We start from the raw sequence: 26,621 nt of genomic DNA, 5'->3' as shown, positions 1-26,621 counted from the left end.
AGGTTTGCTGTAGAATTTAGCATAGTTATTCAAACTTCCCAGCCTGGTCTTTCAGATCTAAATCAATTAGTTCACATGCTTGTTGGTGAGGGTCAAACCAAACATTGGATAAAACTTGCATAATTGGAACTTCCTGGAAGAGGGGGAAAAAAACCCGACCTCTTACTTTTTGGCAAGAGGCTAGAACACTCCCTGGGAACTTATCCCAGCACTCACAGTAGCTTTTCTTAAGCCTCTTGATTAAAACAAAATTCAGACTTGCACACAAAAGTCTGAAGGATCTCTTCATGTCTATTATAATCAATTCACATTTCTCTCAAAGAAAATTCTAGTCGTCCTTCAGATGTTGAATCTACTTGGGTAGCCTTGAACGCCATGTTTGTTAATGTGCTGTGTCTTTCTCTTTTAGTTAAAAGGACTAGAGTGGAATAGAAATTATATCCACTCCAGATTTAGTTAATTTGGCAAATCAGCTTGCTTGCACCCTGGATGAGTCATCGAAAAGAAAGACTGTTAACATTCTTAATTTTCAGCTCCAGCAAATGAAGGTCCCTAAACAAAACCAAAGACCTCGTAATTTCTGCTATTTTTGCAAAGATCCAGGACATTGGAAAAAAGATTGTGACAAACTTAAGTGTGTCAAGTGTTTTCCAGCCTCTAACTACCTTTTTCTTTCTTTCTTTTTTTTGCTTTAAAGTCTTTATTATCCTGAATATAAAAGACAGAAGTCCTTTAGGATATAACAGAGTTCTGTACGTGGAAACATTATTTTTTTTTAACAAGTGAAAAAATAACTACCTCTTGAAATAAAGGCTTATATGCTAATATGTGCCATTGAAAAGTAGAATTTTAATATTTGACAAAATGTCTGTGCAAAGAAACAACTGCATAAACACATTACTGCTGCATTAAGGCAATATGAAAAGTATACTTAGAAATCTCAGTCAAGTGACAGTGTAGGTTTCTAGCTTTAACTCAGCTAGTATTGCACCCAAGCAGGTCATCTAGGTTTCCCGACATCCTAGAAAATCCACAAGCTGACCAGCATCCAAAATGCCCAAGTGAGAATGGAGAACATGATTAGGAAGAGAGAAACAAGAAGACCCTGAAACCCCTCCAAAATGTATGGAGGGACAACTCAAATTTAATACTTAAGCATACAGTATATTAAAAAAGCATACAATATGTAAGATAGATATAAGATAGGGCTGTAAAAGCTTGATGGCTCAAGCAAAAGCGACCCCACTGGCTGAGGCTGGAGCAGGGTGCATGGGAGAACTCACTAACCACCCTTGTTTGTATACTACGGAATGCTCTCTCTTCCCAAAAAACACACGCTCCCTTCCCCAAAGGTAAAATATTCCTCCAACTCAAGAAGCTCAAGGAGTGCTGACTACTCCATAGAACTCGTCTAACCAAACTGGTAGCATTTTATAAGTGAAAGGCTTGGGGGAGGGGAGAGGGAGAAGAGATAGAAAACCAGCCACGTGGTGATCTGTTCTCTACTAGCCAGACTGGTTTAAATCCGACAACTTTGTCCACCTTTAAAAAGTTCCCCAATCGATTTTTAAATGTTTGCCTCCCAATTATTCTTGAACAAGTTAGAAAAACAGAAATGACATGAAAATGATGACTATCTTGTTAAGAAAAATGTTCCGGGAGTTCCCTTCGTGGCGCTGTGGTTAATGAATCTGACTAGGAACCATGAGGTTGCGGGTTCGGTCCCTGCCCTTGCTCAGTGGGTTAACGATCCGGCATTGCCGTGAACTGTGGTATAGGTTGCAGACGCGGCTCGGATCCTGCATTGCTGTGCTCTGGCGTAGGCCGGTGGCTACAGCTCCGATTCGACCCCTAGCCTGGGAACCTCCATATGCCGCGGGAGCGGCCCAAGAAATAGCAAAAAGACAAAAAAAAAAAAAAAAAATGTTCCTATTAAAAATGTCTGGCGCTCCGTAACCCCTACTAAAAAACCCAAGTAAATCCTTAAAACGAACTCTTACAAAATTTCCTTGCACATAGGAAACTTACCTGGGGATGTGTTAGACTTACAACATTATTTTCTAAAAGGTCCCCACTCTTTGGCCGTGATGCCTCTGAACTGACTCAGTTCCTTCACTTGATCCGGATTACTTCGCTCAATCATAAAAAAGAAGCAAAGTTCAAGGAATGTGTCTGGGGCCCAGAGCTCTTGCTCGTAGTCACCCTGGATGGGCTGATTCTACAGTCGGCAGTGAGGAATAATTGTATTCTTCTATTCTTCCTTTTGTTTTGTCCCTAAACGTTGCATGGCAGATGGGTGGTGGAGTATTTACTCTCTCCACAGTCTATCATTTTCATAGTTTCTAACATTGCAGTTCATGGAAACAGAGCACGTCTGCTAAGTGCACAGCAGGTCAGATCACGTCAGGTTCAGGAGATGGTGTGGGTCCGCAGGTAGACGTGCCGGACATGGTCCACTCCTGACCTGCAAATGGGACACGACTGGAGCTGGGTGGCACAGCCCTCGCAGCACACGGTGTGGCCGCGGGGCAGAAGGCTGAGTTGAGCTCGCGCTCGGGGCACAGCATGCAGAGTATGGCCTCCTTCGGCTTGCGCAGCTTCTCCGGGAGGGCCCAGGTCTGCTGGCAGCTGAGGCCCTCGAAGCTGCTGCAGTTCCTGCTGCTCTCAGAGGACTTCAGGGAAAAGCTCGGGGGGCTGTGGTTGCTCCTCATTAAGCGGTCCATCGTGAGTTCCCGTTGTGGCGCAGTGGTTAATGAATCCGACTAGGAACTACAGGTTGCGGGTTCGATCCTTGCCGTTGCTCAGTGGGTTAAGGACTCAGTGTTGCCGTGAGCTGTGGTGTGGGTCCCAGACGCGGCTCGGATCCCGCGTTGCTGTGGCTGTGGTGTAGGCCGACGGCTACAGCTCTGATTCACCCCTAGCCTGGGAACCTCCATATGCTGCAGGAGTGGCTCAAGAAAAGGCAAAAAAAGACAAAAAATGGCATCATGACATCACTGGTCCCCGGGTCGCACCTGTAAAAAGCCTGTGCTCGGTGATAGCTCGGTACAGCCCACTGGCTGCCCTGGTGCTGATCATCTCAAACAAGAGCACGATGCTCTTCCCAGACTCCTTGGTGACGGTCAGGTACACACGCTTTCCTGACTGAGTCGCCCTCTGCACCACAGGGTAAACAACCCTATTAATTGGGCTAAAGTCTTCTTCACAAATTGAAATTCCTTCAGGTCCAACCCCAAAGAGGAGTTTCTGCCCTTCGCTGTCCCTCATGGAATGCCACTCTATTCCACAGTTCTCCATCGCCAATAGAATCCGCAAAACTTGGTATTCAGCTGACGCCTGGATGGTCCCATCCAATTCTTTCTTTTTTTTAAATTAATTAATTATTTATTTATTTTGCTTTTTAGGGCAGCACCTGCAGCATATGGAGGTCCCAGGCTAGGGGTCTAATCATCACTACAGCTGCCAGCCTGTACCACAGCCACAGCAACGCCAGATCCTTAACCCACAGAGCGAGGCCAGGGATCGAACCCGCAACCTCATGGTGCCTACTCAGATTCATTTCGGCTGCTCCCAGATGGGAACTCACCCTCCAACTCTTTATGCTTTGCCACAATGTTGTTCAAGGTGGCACTGGAGAGCTCCTTGGCACATAGCTCCTCATAGCTGTACTTGGCCGTGTTCTGGTTTTAGTCCCCAAACTTGGTCTGGGCCAAGAGGGCGCTGAGTTCCACTGCCTACTCTAGGGAACATGGAGGTGGCCCCCCAGGAGGGTCTGCTTGAGATGCAAGAAAAAGATATCCCTAGTCTGCTCCTGTAAGATGAGAGGAGGCTCCACTAAGAACTTGACTCTCAGTTTAGGCCAGTAAGGGGCTAGCCCATCCATCTGCTGGGAGATCCAATTTCTCAGATTTAGCCATAAACTTTCACCTTTGCTACCCGTAAATTGCAGTCCAAGATAATCAACTTCTGTAATTCCCAATCGCCTGCACACCTGGTTGAGGCAGTCCTCACCATTGGCTTTCGCTCCACCTCTACCTCCACCAGCACCGGTCCAGCCTCATCACTTAGCATAGCATGGCTGGGGCTGTAGCCGCCGTCACAATCACCTTGTCTTTGGTGTCCTTGGGGCACAGACCCAGATCCTGGCTTGGCAAGGCTGGCCCTCAGAAGGCTGCAGCCTTGCAGACCCCTGCCCTGCACCCCAAAGCCCCTGCCCTCCCTGCCCTCGCCAGCCCCACTCCAGCAGCCGGACTCTATAACCACCTTTTTCAATGTCCTCCTAACTCCCAATGACCCAAAGGGAAGCAAAAGATACTATTGTCTCAACATCCAGAGCCACTTCCAAAGGAAAGAATGACTTAGACAATTATCCTGAGAGCTGACAACAGTGATAAGACCCTAACTGCAAATGGGGTACAGTCCACATTTCTGTTCATCCATACCTAGCCTCAAATAGGGTGTAACCCACATTTCTGTCTGGCCTTAATTGAGGGCCCCCAACCTGACAGTTTTGCCAGTTTTCCTCACCATCCTATCTGCAGGCTCTGAAACAAGTAGGATGTCCCAGCAGGTCCCATCTTGGTCACCAGAAAGAGCAAAGGAGGAAAAATAATTTTTCCTCTACCCTTTACCATAAGTGCTTGGCTGACACACCTTTTCCCTGGGACACATAAATGCATAAGCTTATCTAAGTTAAAATATCTCCACTGTGGCCACTATAATTCAGCATTTTCATTGTTAAGGTTAACTGCTTGTTCAGCCTTAAGACGAAATTTTATTCACTGGAGGCCTCACACTGGATTCAGTCCAGCTTACACTGGACTCCATCCAATCTCAGGCCAAGTCCGGAGTCAAAGTCGAACCTAGTCTGACTCTGGTCAGTTTCTAGAGCCAGTCTAGAAAAGGAAATGCACAGATAAAGTCTGAAAGCTAATAATATAAAAGCTGCAGAGCTAGGAGGTAAGAGGCATGTACTACTATACCCAGAGGCACTGCGAAATCAGAGGGCATTTACCTGGTTGCTCCTTGCTCCTGGGGGCCACGAGAGGGGGGGTGGCAGGAGTCTCCTTTGGTTCCCTCTTCAGACAGCAGAACTATTAAAAGATAAATTGAGGTATATTAAAATTTATTTGAGCAAAAATCACTGAGTCTGGCAGCCCCAAACCAGAAATGGTTAGAAACATTCCACTGACAGGGGCACGGGGAGAGGTTTTTCTAGAGAAAAGAAGAAAGTTATTGATTGGGTATAGTTTAAAGCCAAGTTCGCTGTTTGTGATTAGTTATTGTTAGCATGTTGATCTCCTAACATCTGTAAGCTTAGATTTTGGTTTGCTTACACCATGGCATCAGGGCCACACCTGTCTATGGTTTCCTGGTTTTGTTAATTTAACTCTGTTCATCTGTCAGTTCAGGATTTTGGATTTGCTCACAAATCCAGTGGGTATTGGGCAAGGGTCTCTTGCCAATGATATCTCTAATGCAAGTTGTTTATTTAGGTTGATAAGGACTTTTTTGTGGTTGTTGGAGTAGGAGTTTATCAAACAATGGTTTGAGGGCTTAGAAAAGGTTGTTTGTGAGATATTTCACACTTTTCTGATGGATTTGGGGTACCCAACATCCTCCTACTGTAAAATATTTCGTAGTGTTCTTCAGAAATGTCTGTACTATGATTATATCCATTTCCAGTATGTACTGTATCTTGGTTAAGAAACTCCTCATGAATTTCTACCTTTTCTTCTGCTTAGAGCTGAACAAAACAAGATATTTTTTGAGCCACGGGCCAATAACATATAGAGAAACTTTCTGTGTGGTAGGAGTTTACTAGCTAGAATGGTTTGGGAGGAGAAAGACCTCTTAACCCTTCAGAAGTAGCAGGAAAATCAAGCTGTTCCTCAGAATTGGCTTCTCTGCCTGTGACTTTGGCATGATCACATGAAGGAATATCAATGCAGGCTTTAGAATTCAGTTCGTTGTTTCTTACTCTTTCTCGTGAGGAACTTGATCTGTTCTTCTGTTCCAGCTCTTCCCCTCCAGCAGGTAAGTCAAAGGAGAGGAGGAAACAGTGGGGGAGAGTGACAAAGACCTAAGAGTGAAGGTTTTCAAGGTGACATTCTCCAGAAAGACTGAGGAGTTATACCAGCCAGCTGGAATTCATGTTGAACTTGAATTTGGATTAGAATTTCTTTCTCCATATGTCTTTTTGCTCCAGGTTTTAAAAGGTTTCCTTTTAAAAACGTATATTTAGTACAAATTAAATTTTAACACGCCCCCTTTGTCCTAGCGGAACAGACAGGATAAGGAATGCTTCTAGATCTCAGACCTTCATGGGGAACAGCTTATCCCTAAAAGGCAAGCCAGTGGGGAGGAACCTTTTTGGAAAGCCCAGTAACAAGTTGATATGAAGTAGAAACCAGAAGTTTCTTGGCAAAATAATGCTTTACCCTTCTGCCCATTAAAAAAAAAAAGTTATTATTTACAATGTTCAGAGGATTTTCCAGCTAATCATGAGGGAACATATTTAGTCTCTGGACAAGGACAAGTGAGAATGGCAACATAGTTTCAGATTGGGTGGGGTTCCTGCCATCGGTTGCCAAAATACCCTTCTAGAGCTTAGCTTCTGCTTAGACCATCCTTCCTGTCTCTTAGATACCCTTCCTGATTCTTGGGGAAGCTGCCCAGCTCCATCTATATTTCTATCTGGATACTGGGCACTTATGATTTTCCTGTTATAATGTATTATCCATATGTAATTCAACTGGATTTTGCTATTTAATGGCAATAACACTAGACCATGAATTAAGACCTGTGGACTTGCTCACTTAAAATAATAGAGTAATGCCAGTTCCTTTATTTGGTAACTGTTTAACTTTTAAAATTATTTAGAACAGCTATAAAACTATTCTTAGTACGTTCCTTCTTAATTACTTTAACAAGCTGTAAAAATCCTGGAATCATCTTTGAGTAAATAAGACAGCACATAATCATGATAAAGATTCATTTAAAAAGAAGTAATAATGTAATAATAACTAACAGTTATTACTTATTTGCTATGTTCCTAAGACTGTGATAAATGGTTTCCACGGACAGTTGAAAAAAAGTGAAATGTTAAGTGAGCAACATACTAGATATATGTAATGATATTTCATTTGGTTACAAAGTATAAGATATAATTATCGATGGGATACATGTAATCATTAGTGTGCTTTATATTTAGGCATAGTGGGAAATGTTTTACAGAAGTTTTAGGATCAAACCAAGTAACTCAATAGAAGAGAAGTCTGCCTTATTATTGTTAATTTTTGTCAGGCTGAAGCAGCTGAATGTCTTTCTTCCACTAGAAAGCAGCCTGGGGAATGCAAGAGCAGTGTATCTACTATCATAGGTTCATTAATACAGCTGACTCATACCCATCTCCAGAAGCCCCAGTTGTATAATGGCTTTGTATAAGGGGTGAAATGGAAAATAGGAAGAGAGCAAGTATAACTTCTTTTTTTTTTTTTTTTTTGTCTTTTTGCTATTTCTTTGGGCCGCTTCTGCGGCATATGGAGGTTCCCAGGCTAGGGGTCGAATCGGAGCTGTAGCCACCGGCCTACGCCAGAGCCACAGCAATGCGGGATCCGAGCTGCATCTGCAACCTACACCACAGCTCACGGCAACGCCGGATCCTTAACCCACTGAGCAAGGGCAGGGATCGAACCCGCAACCTCATGGTTCCTAGTCGGATTCGTTAACCACTGCGCCATGCCGGGAACTCCCAGCAAGTATAACTTCTTTAGGGATGTGAATCCAATATTTTAAGAGGGCAGAATGGTTTTCTTTTTCTTTTCTTTCTTTTGTTTTTTTTTTTTAATCTGATTGTGCCTGAAGTTCCTGGGTAAGGAATCAAACCTATGCCACAGCAGCAACCCAAGCTTCTGCAGTGACAATGCCAGATCCTTAACCCACTGCACCACAAGAGAACTCCCAGTTTTCTTATTTTTGAAGTTTCTTTCTTTCCCTCCCTTCAACTGAAGAGACTTGAGGTCATAAAGGTTTTTTCCTCTCCCATTTTCATTATTGACTTTACATAAACATGGAGTAAATTATTGACAAAAAGACTCTTTATGGACTTTGTCGTCCCAGATAAACTCTATCTTTCAATTAAAACTCTGCACAGAGGAAGGTAATTTAGATTAATAAGGAAGTGGGACAGATGCTTGTGCTAGCTTGCATTTCAGTAGTAGGACCCCTCCATCATCATCATCATAGCTTTGGGTTTGTACCTTCTGGGTACTGAATTTTTCTTTTTTTTTCTTCATTTTTTGGCTGCACCCGCAGCATGCAAATTTCCCCAACCAGGGATCAAACCAGCACCACAGCAGTGACCTGAGCCACAGCAATAACAGTGTCAGATCCTTAACTGCTAGGCCACCAGGGAACTCCAAGGGTTCTGACTTTTTTTTGACAGCAAGAGGAAGGTGAGGTTGTCACAACTGCAAATAATGAGGAGTTCTGTAACTCAGAACGTTGAAGCTCAATTAAAGCAGTTTTAAAAGACTAATTAAAGAATCCCTTTCCTTTGAAGAAAAGAAGAAAAGTCATGTACTCTTTAAGACCATTAGTTTAAATATCATTATGGGCAATACATTACCAGTGATAAATGATGGCATTCTTTCAGAGCCAGACTTTGCACAGCTGCCCTAGGGACGCACGTGGTGATAATGTGGACTGTGCACCCTGGAGCCATTCATCTTTGGGCCCTGGCTTGGTTTAAATATTTAATTCCATTTTACTAATCCCTTAACAAAAAGTAGCTAGGAGAATCCTCTTTGTTCTTTTTTTTTTTTTTTTTTGCCATTTCTTGGGCCGCTCCCGTGGCATATGGAGGTTCCCAGGCTAGGGGTCCAATCGGAGCCGCAGCTGCCAGCCTATGCCAGAGCCACAGCAATGCAGGATCCGAGCCGCGTCTGCAACCTACACCACAGCTCACGGCAACGCCAGATCGTTGACCCACTGAGCAAGGGCAGGGATCGAACCCGCAACCTCATGGTTCCTAGTCGGATTCGTTAACCACTGTGCCATGACGGGAACTCCAGAATCCTCTTTGTTCTGATTTGATTGAATTCTTCTCTCTTGCTTGGCCTACATTCTGAAAATCTTCTTCTGTATGTCTTCATAGTCTGTTCTGCATTCAGATGACCCTTGTACTGAAATTAACTGTACATATGTGTAACCACAGTTTTCAGAATTCACTGTGCGTATCCAGGTGTTTATGTGCAGGGTACCTCTATTTCCCCATCTGTCTCTGTTTCTCCCTGTGTGTGTTGATCACTGCTCTGCCTGCTCCATTTAAAATGCAGTTCTCTTTAGAGGAAGAGTGTATTATTCATGGACATCTCACATGAAAAAGTCCCTCCCACTGGACAAGAATGTGAATAACTTGGCACTTTCCTATAAAATAGCATTGGGGAGTTCCCCTCGTGGCACAGCGGAAACAAATCCAACTAGAAGCCACATTCCCTGGCCTCGCTCAGTGGGTTAAGGATCCGGCGTTGCTGTGAGCTATGGTGTAGGTCACAGACCCAGCAAGGATTTGGCATTGCTACGGATGTGGCATAGGCTGGCAGCTGTAGCTCTGATTCGATCCCTAGCCTGGAAACCTCCATATGCGCAGGTGTGGCCCTAAAAAGCAATAAATAAATAAATAAATAAAATAGCATCGAATATCTTCTTTTGCTTGAAACAGCTTGGAATTATTATTAACTGTTTTATGGTCCTTAACAAGTTAGGTAAGCATGTTAAATTAACACATCTTCCCCTTTTCTTGTTTATTTTTCATTCTATTGTATTTTGTGAATTCTTATAAGCCACCTCAAACCTTTTTTTTTTTTTTGGACTAAGTCTTGAAATGTGTTGCTTCTATGCTCCAGCCAAATTTGTATGTGCCTGTTGTAGGTTGAATGTGTCTCCCTAGGATTTATGTATAGAAGTCCTAAACCCCAGTACATAAGAATGTGACCTCGTTTGGAGAGAGAGAGTCTTTATGGAGGAAATCAAGTTTAAATGAGGTCCTCAGAGGGGACCCCAATCCAATATGACTGCAGTCCTTACAAGAAGATGAAATTTGGACTTAGACTTTCATAGAGGGAGAATGCCTTATGAAGAAGATGGCAGAGGTAGGGGCGATGCTTCTAATGCCAAGGATGCCAGTGACTATCAGTAACAGAAGCAGGAGCAGGAACATGGAACAGATTTTTCTGTCACACCCCTTAGAAGGAACCAACTCTACCAACACTTTGATTTTGGATTTCTAGCTCCAGAACTGTGCATCCTTCTACCTAATATTCTATGATAATCTATATGGGAAAAGAATCTGAAAAAAAATGGATGTGCGTATATGTATAACTGAATCACCTTGTGTAGAGTAGAAATTATCACAACATTGTAAATCAACTATATATCAATAAAACTTTAACAAATGAAAAAAAAAAAAAAAACTATGAGTCAATAAATTTCTGTTGTTCAAGCCACCCAATTGCGGGCTTTTTGTTATAGCAGCCCCAGGAAACTGATACAGTGCCTCTATTAAAATAATTGTCTGGTTAACAGAGGATTTTTCTTTGGTATTTCTGTTCCATACTGGAGTATGCATTCATCAAGGGAAGTCAAGTCACCTGTCACATACTTTATTCTTTGGTAGTTTTGCAAGGATGGAAAATATGACATGCTTCCTGCCTTAAAATGTGAAATTAGTTAATATTTATTGGGTTTCAGATATTGTTATGTAACAGGCATTCAGTCAGGGTACAGATCACACAGTGGTGAGCACAAGAGCTGGTGGTCCCCACCCTCATGGAGGAAACAGTCTGAAGAGGGCAATGGGGTGAGGCATTAAGAACACACACAAAAATAAAATAATCACACATTATGATAAATAGTTTGAAGGGAAAGAAGACAAACCGTAATTTTTTTTTTTTTTTTTTTTTGGCCTTTTGCTATTTCTTGGGCCGCTCCCGCGGCACATGGAGGTTCCCAGGCTAGAGGTCGAATCGGAGCTGTAGCCACCGGCCTACGCCAGAGCCACAGCAACGCGGGATCCCAGCCGCATCTGCGACCTACACCACAGCTCACGGCAACGCCGGGTCCTTAACCCACTGAGCAAGGGCAGGGACCGAACCCTCAACCTCATGGTTCCTAGTCGGATTTGTTAACCACTGCGCCACGACGGGAACTCCCGTATTTCTATAATAGTAATTTCATATACAATTTCAATTTGTAACACATACAAATATGTGGTAATTGCCAAGTAGAAAAGAAAAGGCTGTGTATAAGGAAAAGGGAACAGTGATCACCCTTGGCTGTGAGATGCTCTGGGAAGGCCTCCAAGGGAGGGCATTTGAGCTAGGCTTCCGAAGAGCAATTGATTTCGAGAGAGGGTAGGAGCAGAGCCCATTTATACTTGATGTATACTTGATTACACTTGATTCCCAAGACAGGAAGAAGGAAGAACTTCTGGGTCACTAGTAGTTATATGTCCAGAGCATAGAGAAGTAGAATAAGCAGAATGATATGGTAATGACACCTATTGTTGCCAAAACTTGGCCTCCGTCTGCCAGTGCCGAATTCAAACATGGAGACAGAGTTTTGGATGAAGGAGAACAGGGTAGCTTTATTGCTTTGCCAGGTAAAGAGGGCCACAGCAGGGCAATGCCTGAAAGACTGTACTCCCTTTGGGAGAGACTTGGAGGTGGTTTTATAGTTTGGGGAGTGGAAAACAGAGCCCTAGATGAGGGTCAGGGAAGAGGCAAGCTTGCATTGTCTTTCAAAACTGGTGTTCAGTGGCCGCAGGACTGGTTCTGATGGTCCTCCTTCTTCCCCAAATGAAGACTGCTTCATCAGGTAGTTCTTCCATTTGTTGGGGGTTTTTGTTCTGCAGAAAGGCTCAAAGATATCTTTATATACATTCCTTGAGGATGAACGAGGCCCCTGCCTCAAGGCTGCACTTTTGTTGATGGACTGCTTCTCCCTGGTCTCTGCATTCCTTCCCTTCCCTGATTAGCAACTGTTTGGACCCGCCCTTTGGAACTAAAGGAAGGTCATGAAGGCTGAAAAACAAGAAATGGAGGACACAGAAAGGCTTGTGTGGTCATGAGCCCTACAAGGTCCTGCTCAGTTACACTAGTATAATTGTTTTACCCTTACTACCTAAAAGGAACTGAAATAAAGATTTACCTATCTTATTTACATTCACATTTTTTTTTGGAGGTGGCCTGTAGTTGTCCCAATTTACAGATGAGGATGTCGACATTTACTTTGAAATCATGTTAGTATACCATACTACACACTGCCAAGAGTGATTCACAGGAATCACTGTGATCTGGGAGGCCATCTCTGACTCTAACCAACTGGTTTTTCCGTAAAAGAAGGTGATCCCCACCCATAGAGTCAGAGGATAGGTTGCAGGCAGATTGTAGAATATTTTGTATTCCTAGCTAAAGACTGTAAAGTTTACTTTATAGTAAACAAAGGGAGAAGTAGAACTCTGGCAAAGCAGCTGCATGACCTGAAATGCATTTCAGTATATATATGTCAAAACACTGAAGCAGGAAGAAATTGGGAATGTAGAATCCCTTAGCCTTTAAAAAAGGGAAGACTCAGATGAGATATAAAGGTGTATTATTAGGATGGCTTAGTGTGCCAAGAAGCATCCGAGGTGCTCGTTAATAATTCCTATTTCCAGGCACTACCCCAGGGAATTGCTAATGTAGGAGGCTTGAGACAATATTCAGGTCTCACTTAGCCAAAAGATTAGGGAAACAATGTGAACCAAAATTCCTTCTTTGCAGCAACCTTTGGGCCTGCAGGGACCAGAATTCATTCATCTTTTCATTTCTTTTCCCCTTAGGACACAAGATCTTGCTCATAATAAGCATGTGGATGAATTGAATTGAACTGTCAGTGTCAAAGAGAATCATTAGGATTGTATGAATCGAAAAAGAGAACCAATTCAAGAAAACACAATTTGTAAGTCTGGGAGGGAGAACACGTGGGGTCCGGGGATGGTTACCTGTGACCAACAAAAAACCGATTCTGTGAAATCTCTAGCCAATTATATTTGAGAGATCTGCTGCTTAGAGTACATGATGAAGTTCCTAACAGGTTTTGTGTCTGAAAGCACTTTGAAGAGACTATGTCGCCATTAGGAGACAATATAAAGCACCACTTGATTAGAGCCTCCCGCTCTGGAAACATGCAGGGCAGTGTTCTTTCTGCTAAATGCCACAGAGAGGAAGCAGAGAACAATTTTTTCCCCATTGAAATAGCAGGAGGATCTGTAGGGAGGCACAATACAGTTTTCTGAGTTGGAAATTGGCTAGAACATAGAGATGTAAGTGCCCATCTTCTCTAAAACATGCTGGATTCTGATACATAAGAAGGGTATGAAATGTTACAATAAATAGCAGGATTAAATAGTGCTAAAGCCCTTATTTAAGAGGTCTTCATTTATTGACCTGGATATAGTTGGCATTCCAATAAATATCCATTGAAATAAAAATATCAATAACAAATTTAGGACTTGCATGCTCTGTGATCTGGCTTCTCATGTCTCCCCTGGGCTTCACCAGGGTTCAGTTCTTGCATCACTTCTCAATCAACACTCATTCCCAATATCACCCGATCTTATGGCTTTAAATATTATCTGTATGTTGATGAGGCTCACAGGTTCTTTCCACTGAGCTCCCGAATATCCTCATTTGCACAGCTAATAGACATCTCAAATGTAATGTATCTAAGTTGGACTTGATACTCTCTCCTCCAAATCTGACCTGCCTGCACATTTCTTGATCCTATTTCACATCAACTTCTTTCAGTTGCTTAAACAAATTGGAGTCACCACCCCAAGGGACTTTTTTTCTTATGTATATTTGATCCATCAATCAGTTGTATTCACTATACCTTCAAGGTATAAATCACCTGGTTATCCCTCTCCCAATGCTAAGACCTTGAGATGGCCCTCATCCGTTTCCTAGGTAGATATAAAACTCTACTTGTGGGAGTTCCCACTGTAACTCAGCAGAAATGAATCCGACTAGTATCCATGAGGATGTGGGTACAATCCCTGGCCTCGCTCACTGGGTTGGGGATCCGGCGTTGCCATGAACTGTGGTGTAGGTTGCAGATGCGGCTTGGATCCCAGGTTGCTGTGGCTGTGGCGTAGACCAGCAGCTGTAGCTCCGATTTGACCCCTAGCCTGGAAACTTCCATATGCTGTGGTTCTGGCCCTAAAAAGCAAAAAAAGCAAAACAAAAAAACCCCAAAAAACAAAAAAAAAAAACCCAAAAAACAAAACCAAAAAACTCTAGTTGTGTCTCTGATTCACTACTTGCCTCCTTCCTATGGTCTGTTCTGCACATAGCAGCTAAGCCAGATTAGGTCATGTCCCCCTAGAGCTCTCAACTCTGCAACAGTTTCCCACCATCCTCCCTACAACAGCCAACAGCCCTGCGTGATCTGGGTCCCCTCACCACCCTTTTTTGCAGACCTAGTTTATTCTCTTTCTAGGCCTCATTCATTAGTCACATGTCCTCCTTGTTCTTCACCCTCAACCCATGCACCCAACACAGAGTTTCACTGTCCCCACTCCTGGGAGCACTTGTCCCCAGATACCCCATTGTCTCCCTCTATTACCTCCTTCGGGTCTTTGCTAAAATGTTAGTTTCTCGGGAAGGCTTTCCCTGACTGTTATACTTAAAATTAAACCCCTCTTAGCCTATATATCCTCTAGCCCTGATATGTTTGCTAATAATATTTATAGCCTCTGACTTGTACATTTTACTTATTTATTTTTCAACTATCCTCCCCTCTAGAATATAAGTACAATGAGGCTACGGCTTTTGCTTACTCTTTTATCTCCAGCACCGGTGAGAATATCTGATACCTAGTAGGCACTCAGTGAATAATGCTTGAGTATTTCAAAGTCACACAACTCTGGTTTCTGTCTCCCCAGCTCCCTGACTTACCTGCTGTAGGAATAAGAAATAATGAGACCACTAGGCACACTTCTGTTTTATTGACTAGAAGCAGTGACATACTCTTTTTTCTCTATAGGGACCAAGCTGATCAATACTAGAGAAACATCAATAACAGCTGTACTCATGAAATGAAATTTAATAAAAATATATTTAGAAAGAATGAATTGAGAACTTTTTTTTTGCCTTTTTATGGCCGCAGCATATGGAGGTTCCCAGGCTAGGGGTCAAATCAAATCGGCACTGTAGCTGCCAGCCTACACGACAGTCACAGCAAGATCTGAGCCGTGTCTGCGACCTACACCCCAGCTCACGGCAACACCGAATCGTTAAACCACTGAGCAAGGCCAGGGATGGAACCTGCGTCCACAAGGATACTAGTCAGATTTGTTTCTGCTGAGCCATGAGGGCAACTCCAAGACCTTTTGCTTTTAAAGTCTAGTGGATTCCAAAGCCTTTAAAAAATTAAGTTAAAAAAGTCTTATTCTCCTCTGAAGATTTCCTAGCTTCCCAGTCAGTTTCTCCTTTTTCAGTATGTTTGGAGCATATCTTAATTTTAACACTTATTACCTGTATTATAGTTCCTTGTGATGAGTTTCTCTCTCCAGCTAGGCAGTGAGGTTCCTAAAAAAAAAGGCTAATAGATATCTATCTTAGCATGCCCAGTCACCAGAACTGTTTCTGTCATGTAGTTCTCATAAGCTTTTGTTGAATAGCGCCACGTCCAGCGCTACAGGGCAACGGGGCATCCTGGAAGCGGGTCGGCGCCAAATAACAAAACACACAAGACTCCTTTACGTTTAGAAAGTGGGGGATCAGGAGGCACTCATTCTGCAGAACCAAAGGTGCCTAGGCTTTGGCCCACATGACTTTTATTAGGAAGGTGCTGAGGTTAGTGGGGAAGGAGATTAGTATAGTGGAATTAAGGAAGGTGACAAGATTGATGGGCAAGAACAGCACAGGCAGTGACGTGTTATCTTCTTAGGGATATCGAAGTGGGTACCCTTAGCAGCAGTAAAGCGATTTATAGAATAAATCCTTGTCTTCGAAGGAGACCCTGCACTTTAGAACTCTGCGTCCACAGACACTTGCCTTCTGCAGAGGTCAGCTGTTCAGTGGTCTCCAACGAAGAGACTATGTCATTTAGGCTCAAGGGGCACAATATTGGCACTAATTCGCTGTTATTATGAAAAGAAAATACTATAAAATACAGCCTTGTTGGTAGACACACTAACGGGAAGGAAACCATGAAAAACTACCTTCAAAAATTATAACGTACCCTCCAAATTTTGGATTTAAAGACCCAGAATAATGTGATAAACATAAATGCAAAGGTACTTTCAGTTTTCCTGTATTTTGTATTACCCTGATTCAGGCACCAGATGTCACTACGAGACTGTGGTCCATGTCCCTCTTTCTGGAAACAGAAGGAAACAAAGACATTGAAACATGGAGCAAAATCCATTTCCTTGTAGAAATCTGAGTGTTAAACCTAGTAGCTTTACTATTTTATTTTGACTTGGCTTTGACATAGCCTAGTATCGAAGAAAGTATACTGGATTGGGAGTCAGAAATCTGGGGGGTTTGCTCCAACCCTGACATTTCCTAGTTCTTTGACTACTTGACAGGTTCCTTCACCTTCTGGACTCTGAGAGGTTTCCTCATCTGAAAGTCAGGGTAGCAGGAGGACGTGATCCCATCAACGCTCCGGCTCTAACTTCTGGTGATTTTACCCTCTCCTCTCACTGCTTAGAAAGTAGCAAGGAGCTTCTGTCTTCTAGCGGTGACTGGGAAGTCAGCACACAAAAATTCTGGGTACCTGTTGACACACTTCATTTTATTCTAAACACAGGCTCCCCTGGGTTGTGACCTGCTGTGAAGTTGCCAAACCTTTATGTTCTTTCTCACATCCACACAATCTCCAGATGTTGGTTGACCTGTTGTGTGAAATCCCTTTTCCACCTAGACAACGAGCCATTTTTATTATAAAAACATTACACCACATTTGTTTAAGATGTCAATGTGTAAATATGATGCTTTTAGCAACAGTCATTTTGAGGTTTGATGCTTTTAGCAACAGTCATTTTGAGGTTTCATTCTCACTGGGAAATGAATGATTTACCCGAGGTTTCTCTGCAGGCTAATCTGCACATGCTCTCTCCTTGTTAGCAGCTCTTGTACTGCCCACCCATCCACCTACCTACACCTCATATAGCTTCATCTTTTATTTGTGGTGTTCCATGGCAGCATGCAGTCATAAACCTCCCATAGAAGACTCAGTTGCTGTTGTTGTACGAGCGCCTCATTGACTGCTTTCTGTGAATATTTATGAATCGGTTCATATTTACCTTACATATAGTTCATTCCATAGTGAGGAATGAACCATTCCTTTATAATTCTTTTATGATGGGTTAAGCCACATAGTAGTATTTTCTAGAATAACCTGAATTAGATGGAGGCTTAACTCTTTATTAAAGCCACTAATCTGCTACCCAGATTATATGGACCAAACTGACAAATATTTTTGTTGAATTTATTCATGTCTGGAACATATGTTAAGTATTTACTAAGTGCATCACTCCGTTGATGGCCTGAGATTTAAACAAATAACACCATGTGGCATGGACACAGCATGAATAGGTAAGGACTCAGCAATGCCATGACTGCTCTGTGGAATTACTCAGCATGCAGCAGGGGGCTAGAGGAAGGCAAACCTAATCTGTGTGGGGGAATCAGAGAAGGCTTCACAAAGGATTTACAAATTTACCCTTGAGCTGACTTTCAAAGCAAGGAAGTCAGCAGGTTTGGATAGGAGGCGGAGAGACCATTTCAGCCAGAGGGGGCAGCAGAGGGAAAGAAACAGAGGTACAAGATTATATTAAACTGGAGCGCTGGCTGTGCATGGTCTGCGTTTATTGGTTAGGCAGTTCTCCATTGATTTCTCTTTGAAATTTACAGAATGTTCTCCTGCCTCTCCCTCTTTGTGTATTTTCTACTCTTTCAGGGTCAGTTCACGTGTTTCTTAGGGAAATGCTCTTCATAATCTACTCTTTTTTTTTTTTTAAGTTTTATTAAAGTGTAGTTGATTTACAAGGTTGTGATAATTTCTGCTGTACAACAAAGTGATTCAGTCAAACATATACACATATCCACTCTTTATTTATATGTTGGTGGTTTAATACATACATGGGCTCTTGTTTCAGCCAGACATTGGGGTTCCCCTGGGTCATGTTTGTACTTAGTGGTCACATGAATTGTTATTAAATGGAAGGAAGAAAAGAAGAAAAGAACAAAGGGAGTGTAGAAACAATGGAGAATTCTACCTACTGTACCTACTTGGCATCGTCAGAGGAGATAATGTGTGTAAAACATTGTGCAATCTAAGGAATCATTTTAATTGCAGTACTGATTTAAAAAATGCAGAGTTCCAAGTCTCCGGGTTTGAGTACCCATGCCTTGTTCTGCCTGACAGCCTAGGACTGATCTACTTGTGGAATTTTAGTGCTCTGGTTGCTGAAAACAGCATCACATGGCCCTGTGCAAAGTACAGCATTCAGGTCAGGGATTTATGGAGGCACACCTGCCAAGGTTGAGAGTCTAACTGAAAACTTAGCAGTCCTGTGTGATGTGTTAGTACTTTGTATTTTGAAAGAAACTTAGAGGGGAGTGGTATGGGGTTTGGTTGCCATGGTTACCATAAACTTCCAAGTCATTATTGAGGGTTATTCATCTGCAAATTATTTAGACAGTCATTCCACCCACTATTCTTAGAAACTGATAGGATTTAAAGATACTACTGTGTCTTTACTACTCTCTTTCATGTTTGTGTCTGTGATTAAAGCAAGATGCACTAGCAGTATTTTCATTTATTAACACCAAACTCACTTTCAAACATCAGCTTTCTTCTGACATTACGGCTTCAAGAAAACATAGAGGCCATCAAACCAAAACTAACTGACTGTAACTGGGGAAATGGAACACCGGAAGGCTTTAGAGATTATACAAGCTTCCAGAGTGTTAGGGGAAGAATACTGTCTTCCGGCTTATGTCTTTTCGGATAAATCATATTGTCCTTAAAAGTAGCGTCATTTTGAAAATTTTGGTTTAGTTCACAAAATTTGCATAAAGTATGATTTTTTTTTTTTTTTTCTTTTTAGGACTGTGCCTGCAGCATATGGAGGTTCCCAGGCTATGCCACAGCCACAGCAACGCAGGATCTGAGCCATGTTTGCAACCTATACCACAGCTCATGGCAACGCCGGATCCTTAACCAACTGAGCAACGCCAGGAATCAAACCTGAGTCCCCATGGATGCTAGTCAGATTCATTAACCATTGAGTCATGTTGGGAACTCCAACTATGAGGTTACTGTAATAAATACCACTATATTGTTACATTTTGTTTTATTTTATATGCAATAATTAATCAAATCGTTATAAACTTAAATACTTTACAAAGTAACGACACATTAATTATTTGGTTGTGATTTATCCATATCCACTTGAAGAACACAAGGTAGATATAACTCATTATTAACTCTTGTCCCAGATGATCGCATTGAAGATCAAAGGGTTTGTGGCCTCGCTCAGTGTCACATAGCTGATAAAAGTAGGTGCCAAAATTTAACACAAGTCTTCGGACTCATAACTAACTCTAATCCACCAAAAGTGTTCTTCGAATCAAAATATTAGTTGCTTACAGAAAATAAACTTGAAGCAATGGGTTAGTCAGTTTTAAGCTATTTTTTGCTTGGAAGCAGAGGTGATAATTTTCATTCTCTTTGAAGGACTGGGTGTATAGTGAAACCGGACACTGCCTGTGTCTCCCGAATTGGAATTTCATATTTAAGTTGAAGTATTGTTAATCCTCAGGACATGAGACACAGTCCGATTGAGCATGATTTTGAAGCGTAGTCCAGAGTTAGATGTAACATAATTATTTTAGATTCTCTGTACTTATGCCTCTATCCATCAGAGCAGAGAATAGAGGAATCCTTCTAAATGGCCATATGCGTGGACTTACTCAAATTCTCAACATGGCATTTAACTTGGCTTTCTTATCTTGGAAATCTCTTAGTTCTTTTATGATATTGCACCATTTCAACACCCAGAGGGAAATGTAATTTTGATCATTTTGTGTGTTTGTGAGGAAATAATGATTATTCTACTTATATTGTTACTATTAAAATACCATATAGTAACTATTTAATTGTCTACTGCTTCCTCTTAAAAAGACCTGAAGATAGGATCACATATGCAGTAGATTAATAAAATAAAACTACATATAAAAAATCTATAGTTGTTGAAGAACAATGCGTGGTGCTTGAAAAAGGAGAATAAAGAAGGAAGTTTTTCCACAATTCAGGCATTATTTATAGTGATAGAATTCTAGATCAAGAAGGCACTTGAAATGTATATCACTGAATACTTTTTTTAAGCTAAGGAAATTACAGACCTAAGTATTTTGCCAAAAATCATTTGGTCAGTTGGTAGCAGCACCAAAACAAGAACGTAAGTTATTTTTCAACTGTGTGCCAGAATCCCCCAACATCTGAACTCCTTAATAACGTATGACTTAATACATTAATTTCACTTTAATTTCTCCTTTGTAATCCCAGAAGAAGATTCCATGATAAAAAAAGTAGAAGTTCTGAAAGAATTCATTTATGAGAGAATTTTTATTTTTCCCTTTTTTTGGTGCATTGCAGATAACTACCATAAATATTGTAAACCAGATAAAACTTTCACTTTTCTCCTTCCAAACAAGGACACAGGTGGAGGAACCACGTGAGCATCGCCTCACACCACGGCTGGATTATTTGCTGATACAACTTGGAGCCCTTCTCTCTGCTCCCAATGGTTCCCAGCCATCTCATCCCATGCTTCTCCAACCCAGCAGACAAGACCATCTTCCTAAAGACTTGTTCGTGCTCAAGACAAATTTCTCCATGATTCATTTAAAGAAATATTAGGTCTAAACATCTCTAACAAGGTTCGACAAAATCTAACCCTATTCACTAGTATTGCAGTGGAGAGGAAGGCAGGCAGGAGGCAGTTTTCAAAATTTTAAGTTTTGGGGGCGTAAAAGCTGTTTGGAGGGCTTGATCCTAATACTGAAGTCGGGGCATAATCCACGAGGACAAAGGGCAATTCAGAGAAATGGAGCAAGACAGTCTTTTCCTCAGAGTAGCATAAGCAGTCAGAACACTTCTCTTGGAGAAAAAAGGCACAGGTGGAGGCTCCCACAGTGACCCAGTCACCTAGCATTTCCTGGGGACTGGGACCCAGCTGCTTCAGTCAGATGAGGTTGCCCCAGGCAAAATGCACATTTTGCCTTCCTTCTTAATTTCCAGAGTTTTCTTATTATTATTTTGTTTGTTTTTTTGGTCTTTTTTGAAGGCCACACCCACAGCATATGGAAGTTCCCAGGCTAGGGGTTGAATAGGAGCTACAGCTGCTGGCCTACCCCAGAGCCACAGCAATGCCAGATCCAAGCTGCATCTGCAACCTACACCATCGCTCATGACAACGCCGGGTCCTTAACCCACTGAGCAAGGCCAGGGATCGAACCCATGACCTCATGGTTCCTAGTCAGATTCGTTTCCGCTGAGCCATGATGGGAACTCCGTTTTAAAATTTTTTTATTTATTTTTTTGTCCAGAGTTTTCTTGAGGAAGTTTCACTGAATTCTTCCCCCTACCCCCACACCCATAGCATATGGAAGTTTCTGAGCCAGGGATTGAATTTAAGCTGCAGACCACAGCTGTGTCAAGGATCCTTTAACCCACAGCACCCAGCCAGGGATCAAACCTGAGCCTCTGCAGTCAGATTTTTAACCCACTGTGCCAGGTGAGAATTCCTGTATTCTTGATCAAGAGCAGTTTTAGGTTGTTCAAAATAGTTCTCTTGATCTGCACACTTCTTTTTCCATAATTAAGTCGCCCTATTTCAATCTTTTACAGAGACCAAACATACTCTTTTTTATTAGTATTTATTTTTATTTTTTTGCTTTTTAGGGTTGCACCTGTGGTACATGGAGTTTCCCAGGATAGGGGTGGAATTGGAGCTACAGCTGCTGGCCTACACCACAGCCACAGCAACGTGGGATCCTAGCCAAGTCTGTGACCTACACCACAGTTCATGGCAACATCGGATCCTTAACTCACTGAGCAAGGCCAGGGATCAAACCTGAATCTTCACGGATACTAGTCAGATTCATTTCCACTGCACCACAACGGAAACTCCCAAGCATATTCTTTTTAGGTAATTACCGGAATGATTAATTGTGAAAAAAGTGAAAAAAAGAAGGATGCTGAGGCTATGAACATACTGCAAGCATGACAGAAAGTCAGAAGGAAGACACCGTGGCATTCTGAACTAAATTAAAGATGATCTGGGAGTTTCCGTCATGGCTCAGCAGGTTACAAAACCAATCAGTATCCATGAGGATGCCGGTTCAATCCCTGGCCTCCTCAGTGTGCTAAGGATCTGGTGTTGCCCTGAGCTATGGTGTAGGTTGCAGATGCGTCTGGATCCCGCATTGGTATGCCTGCTGCGTAGTCTGGCAGCTGCGGCTTCAATTCGATCCCTAGCCTAGGAACTTCCATATGCTGCAGGTGCAGCCCAATAAAGAGAAAAAGATGATCTGTACTCAAAGGCACTTTAAGGATTTTGCATGACCATTGACTGTAATGTAAAAGGAATTTATTAACACTTCTATAAGTAATTATTTTTATCTAAAATTTAAATAATTAGGAGTTCCTATTGTGGCACAGCGGAAACGAATCTGACCAGAAACCATGAGGTTGCAGGTTCGATCCCTGGCGCCTCACTCAGTGGGTTAAGGATCTGGCATTGCCAGGTCACAGACGTGACTCGGATCCTGCGTTGCTGTGGCTGCGGTGTAGGCCAGTGGCCACAGCTCTCATTCTGCCCCTAGCCTGGCAACCTCCACATGCCGCAGGTGCGGTCCTAAGAAAAAGCAAAAAAATAAAATAAATAAAATTTAAATAATTAAGCTTAGTAATTAATATTTACTACCCTATATTAACATATATTTACATGTAATATATGTATATTATGCACTTCCAAGGTATGAACACATATGGAGGAAAATATATGTATTCAATGAATATATATGTACTGGTTAGATATTGGAAATACATTCTCCAAAATTTTCACTGATGGGTTGTAGCATTGAAGAAGTTTGAGTATGATTGCTCTAATCCTACTCTTCATCTCCTTATGAACCCTGGGAGCTCTTGATTTCAGTATTTTGCACTGACACCAGTAGATTAGAGATGAATTTGCTTATCCCCCTGGAACAGCTAGAAAATGTGGTTGTAGACACCGTGGGTTTGCCAAAACTAGTGAAACTGAGAATGCAAAGAGAGAATACTAAAGCACTTTGCTTTTCTCCTAAATGTTGTCATAGACAACAGCAGCAACAACCAAAGAGAAAACGGAGGTCCAGAGAGACTTATTAAATTGCTTAAGATAACAGACTTTATTATTACAACAAAGTAAGCATTTGAATTCAGGTCTATTTGTCTTCCAATCTTGTCTTTTGCTTTGAGAACTTTCTGCATTTGTTCTTTTGTTTATATTATTCTCATGATGACTTTTTTCTGTCCTTTCCTTTATCTAAATTCTTCCTACCCTTCGAGATTCAGCCTCTGTTCCTCAGGAAGTCTTCACTGATGATTCCAGTGCTTATTGATCAGTATCTTTTCCAAACTCCTGCTGTGAGTTTGCTGAGGGTTTACCCAGAGTCAGATATATGGACATTTAACATCATCGCACACATCGCTGTGAGTCCTTGTAACAGGCAGAACAACGGTTCCAAAGATGTTCCCACCTGAGTCTCTGGAAGCTGTGAATATGTTATATGGCAACAGGAATTTTGCAAAGTAAAGTGATGGGCCCTAAAATAAGGGGATTATCCTAGATTATTTGGCTGGGCCAAATCTAACCACATGAGATTTTTTTGTTTTGTTTTGTTATGTTTTTGTCTTTTTAGGGCCACATTCATGGGCACATGGAGGTTCCCAGGCTAGGGGTTGCATTGGGCCACAGCTGCTGGCCTCTGCCACAGCCACAGCCACAGGGGATCCAAGCCTCATCTGCGACCTACGCCACAGCTCACAGCAAGGCTGGATCCTTAACCCACTAAGTGGGGCCAGGGATCCAACCCCAGTCCTCATGGATACTAGTCAGGTTTGTTACCACTGAGCCATGACGGAACTCCATATGAGCCTTTAAAAGTGGAAGAGGAAGACGGTTAAGGCAGTCAGAGATGTGACTCATGAAGATGCAGGAGAGATACAAAGCATGAAAGGGACTTGTATTATCTTTGAAGACAGAGGAAGGGGGGGAGGGGCGAGACAAGGAACTTACATGGCCTCTAGAAGCTGGGAGCAACCCTGCACTGACAGCAAAAAAAAGGGGACCCCAGACCTACAATTGCAAGAATCTGAATTCTGCCAGTATCCTGAAGGAGTGAGAATGGATTCTCCATTACAGCCTTTGGGAAAGAATGCAGTCCTGTGGGCAATTTGATCTCTACCCAGTGGGATCTGGAGCACAGAATCCAGCCAAACCCACCTGGACTTTTGACCTAGATAACTGTGAGGTAAGTAAATGTATGTTGTCTTCTGTTGCTAAATTTGCAGTAATTTTTTCCAACAGCTATTGAAAACAAACCATTTGTTACCTACAATTTCCAAAGGAAACTTTGAGCTCTAGAAGAGTTAAGCTCGCACAACTTGCAAATGTAAAAGATGACTCTTTCAACAAGGCTCTGCTTCCTCTGGAATGTGCATGTTACATGGTCTCTTTTACTCTGTACTTCAGGGAGAGAACGTATCTTAAATATTTTATTTAACTATTTTCTACATATTATCTGCTATAGTCTTGGACATAGCGGCATCCCAGTAGGTAGACATTTGATGAACTTTCCAGATCCCCCATCAGTGAAGGACTCATTGCCCAGACAGATAAGACTGCTGTCAATCATGACCTTCCATCGCCAACCCCTGCAGAGATCTTCCCAGCTATTGGACCCCTTGCCCAAACACACTAGTTTTAGACTGATGTCAACTTAATGCACAACCAGAAAGTTGAGAGTTAAGTTTTATTTGGGGCAAAATTAGGACCTAAGACTGGTAGACATCATCTTAGGTAGCCTTGAGAAATGTGCTCTGAGGAGGTGTGTGTGTGGGGGGCTAGGATATATAGGAGTTTTTGCAATAAAGGGATAGTAATAGGAACAAATGATTTGCAGAAAACCAGATTTACAGAAAACCAGTCTCGATGAGAAGATGTAAAATCTGGGCTCACTGGAACCACTCCTTTGATATGCACCTCAGCTGTGAGCTAGTGTTCTTTGTTTCTTTCCTGAGTTCTCTCAGGGCTCATCAGCTCACTGGTGGGAGTGGCTGCACTCATAGATGACTATAACATCTTTTGTTTTGTCCACTTAACTGCATCCCAAGAAGCTCTGGAATACCACCCCAAAGAAGAAAGGGAAACTAGCAAAATAAATGTGATAAAGGTGAAGGAGGAGGTGCATGCAGCCATGCATGCAGAAGTTTGCTGTTGATCTCATGAAGGTTGCTGTTAGTCACAGACATCAGTCATTATGAAGGGTTTTAGCGTTTTTTTAGATATGAGAAAATGCAAGAATTGGGCTCATAAAATCTTCTCCTAAAAATATCTATCTCGAGCCCTGTTCTTCCAGTTTTCCCAGAGCACAGAATGCCTCACTCCTGGTCTCCACCGTGAGCTCCACTCAGGGGGTTCTGCAGGTCAGCATCTATAGTGACTCATGATTTAATCCACATGGAGGCAGATAGCAAGTCCAAACGCCAGTTCACAGTGGCCCACATAAAATGACTAATACATATGCGGGCATAAAGACCTGGCTGTGTTGACCCAAGTTGGGATAATGCTGAAAGGTTCTTGTGAAACCAAGCAGGGCCCTGAGGGGCTCCTGGGCACAAGCCTTTCTGTGCCCCCCATTTCTTGTTTTTAGGGAATCAGTTTCAGCATCCAGGACCTACCCTGTGTTCCAAAGGGCAGCTTCACACAGTTGCTAATCAGGGAAGGAAGATGATGCAGAGACAAGGGAGGAACAGTCAAGAGACACTAGTGTGGCCTTGGGTTCCTCTTCAGGGAATATGCCCAACAATATCCTTTGAGTTGTTCTGCAGAACTAAAATCCCCAACAAATGAAAGATGTTATGAAGCATTCTTCATTCCAGGTCCACCAGAACCAGTCCTGGGACCACTAATCACCAGTTCTGAAGAAGAATAAAAGCTTGCATCTACTCTGATCCTTATCTGTGGCCCTATTTTCCACTCCCAAACTAGAAAACTTCTTTAATACCTCCCGAGGGAGGGCACAGTCTTTAGGGCATTAGACTGCTGTGGCTCCTTTGCCTGGCAAAGCAATAAAACTGTTTTTTCTCCTTTACCCAAAACTCTGTCTCCATATTTCTATTTGGAACCGGAGGACAAAGCCCAAGTTTAGGCAACACTTGTAACTACGGAGCTCCCCATGGGGTCAGCTGAGACTGTTTCTGAGTTTACCCTGCGTGTCCACTTCTTCTTACCC

At 42.4% G+C, this 26,621-nt stretch overlaps 1 pseudogene; it reads right to left on the bottom strand.

Moving 5' to 3' along the window:
• LOC100622486 overlaps nucleotides 2,410-26,621 on the bottom strand; it is a 38,343-nt pseudogene continuing 14,131 nt past the window's right edge.

The sequence above is a fragment of the Sus scrofa genome, chromosome 9 (genome assembly GCF_000003025.6).
Source record: "Sus scrofa isolate TJ Tabasco breed Duroc chromosome 9, Sscrofa11.1, whole genome shotgun sequence".
Lineage (NCBI taxonomy): Eukaryota > Metazoa > Chordata > Mammalia > Artiodactyla > Suidae > Sus > Sus scrofa.
This window is presented reverse-complemented; position numbering and strand designations above follow the sequence as displayed.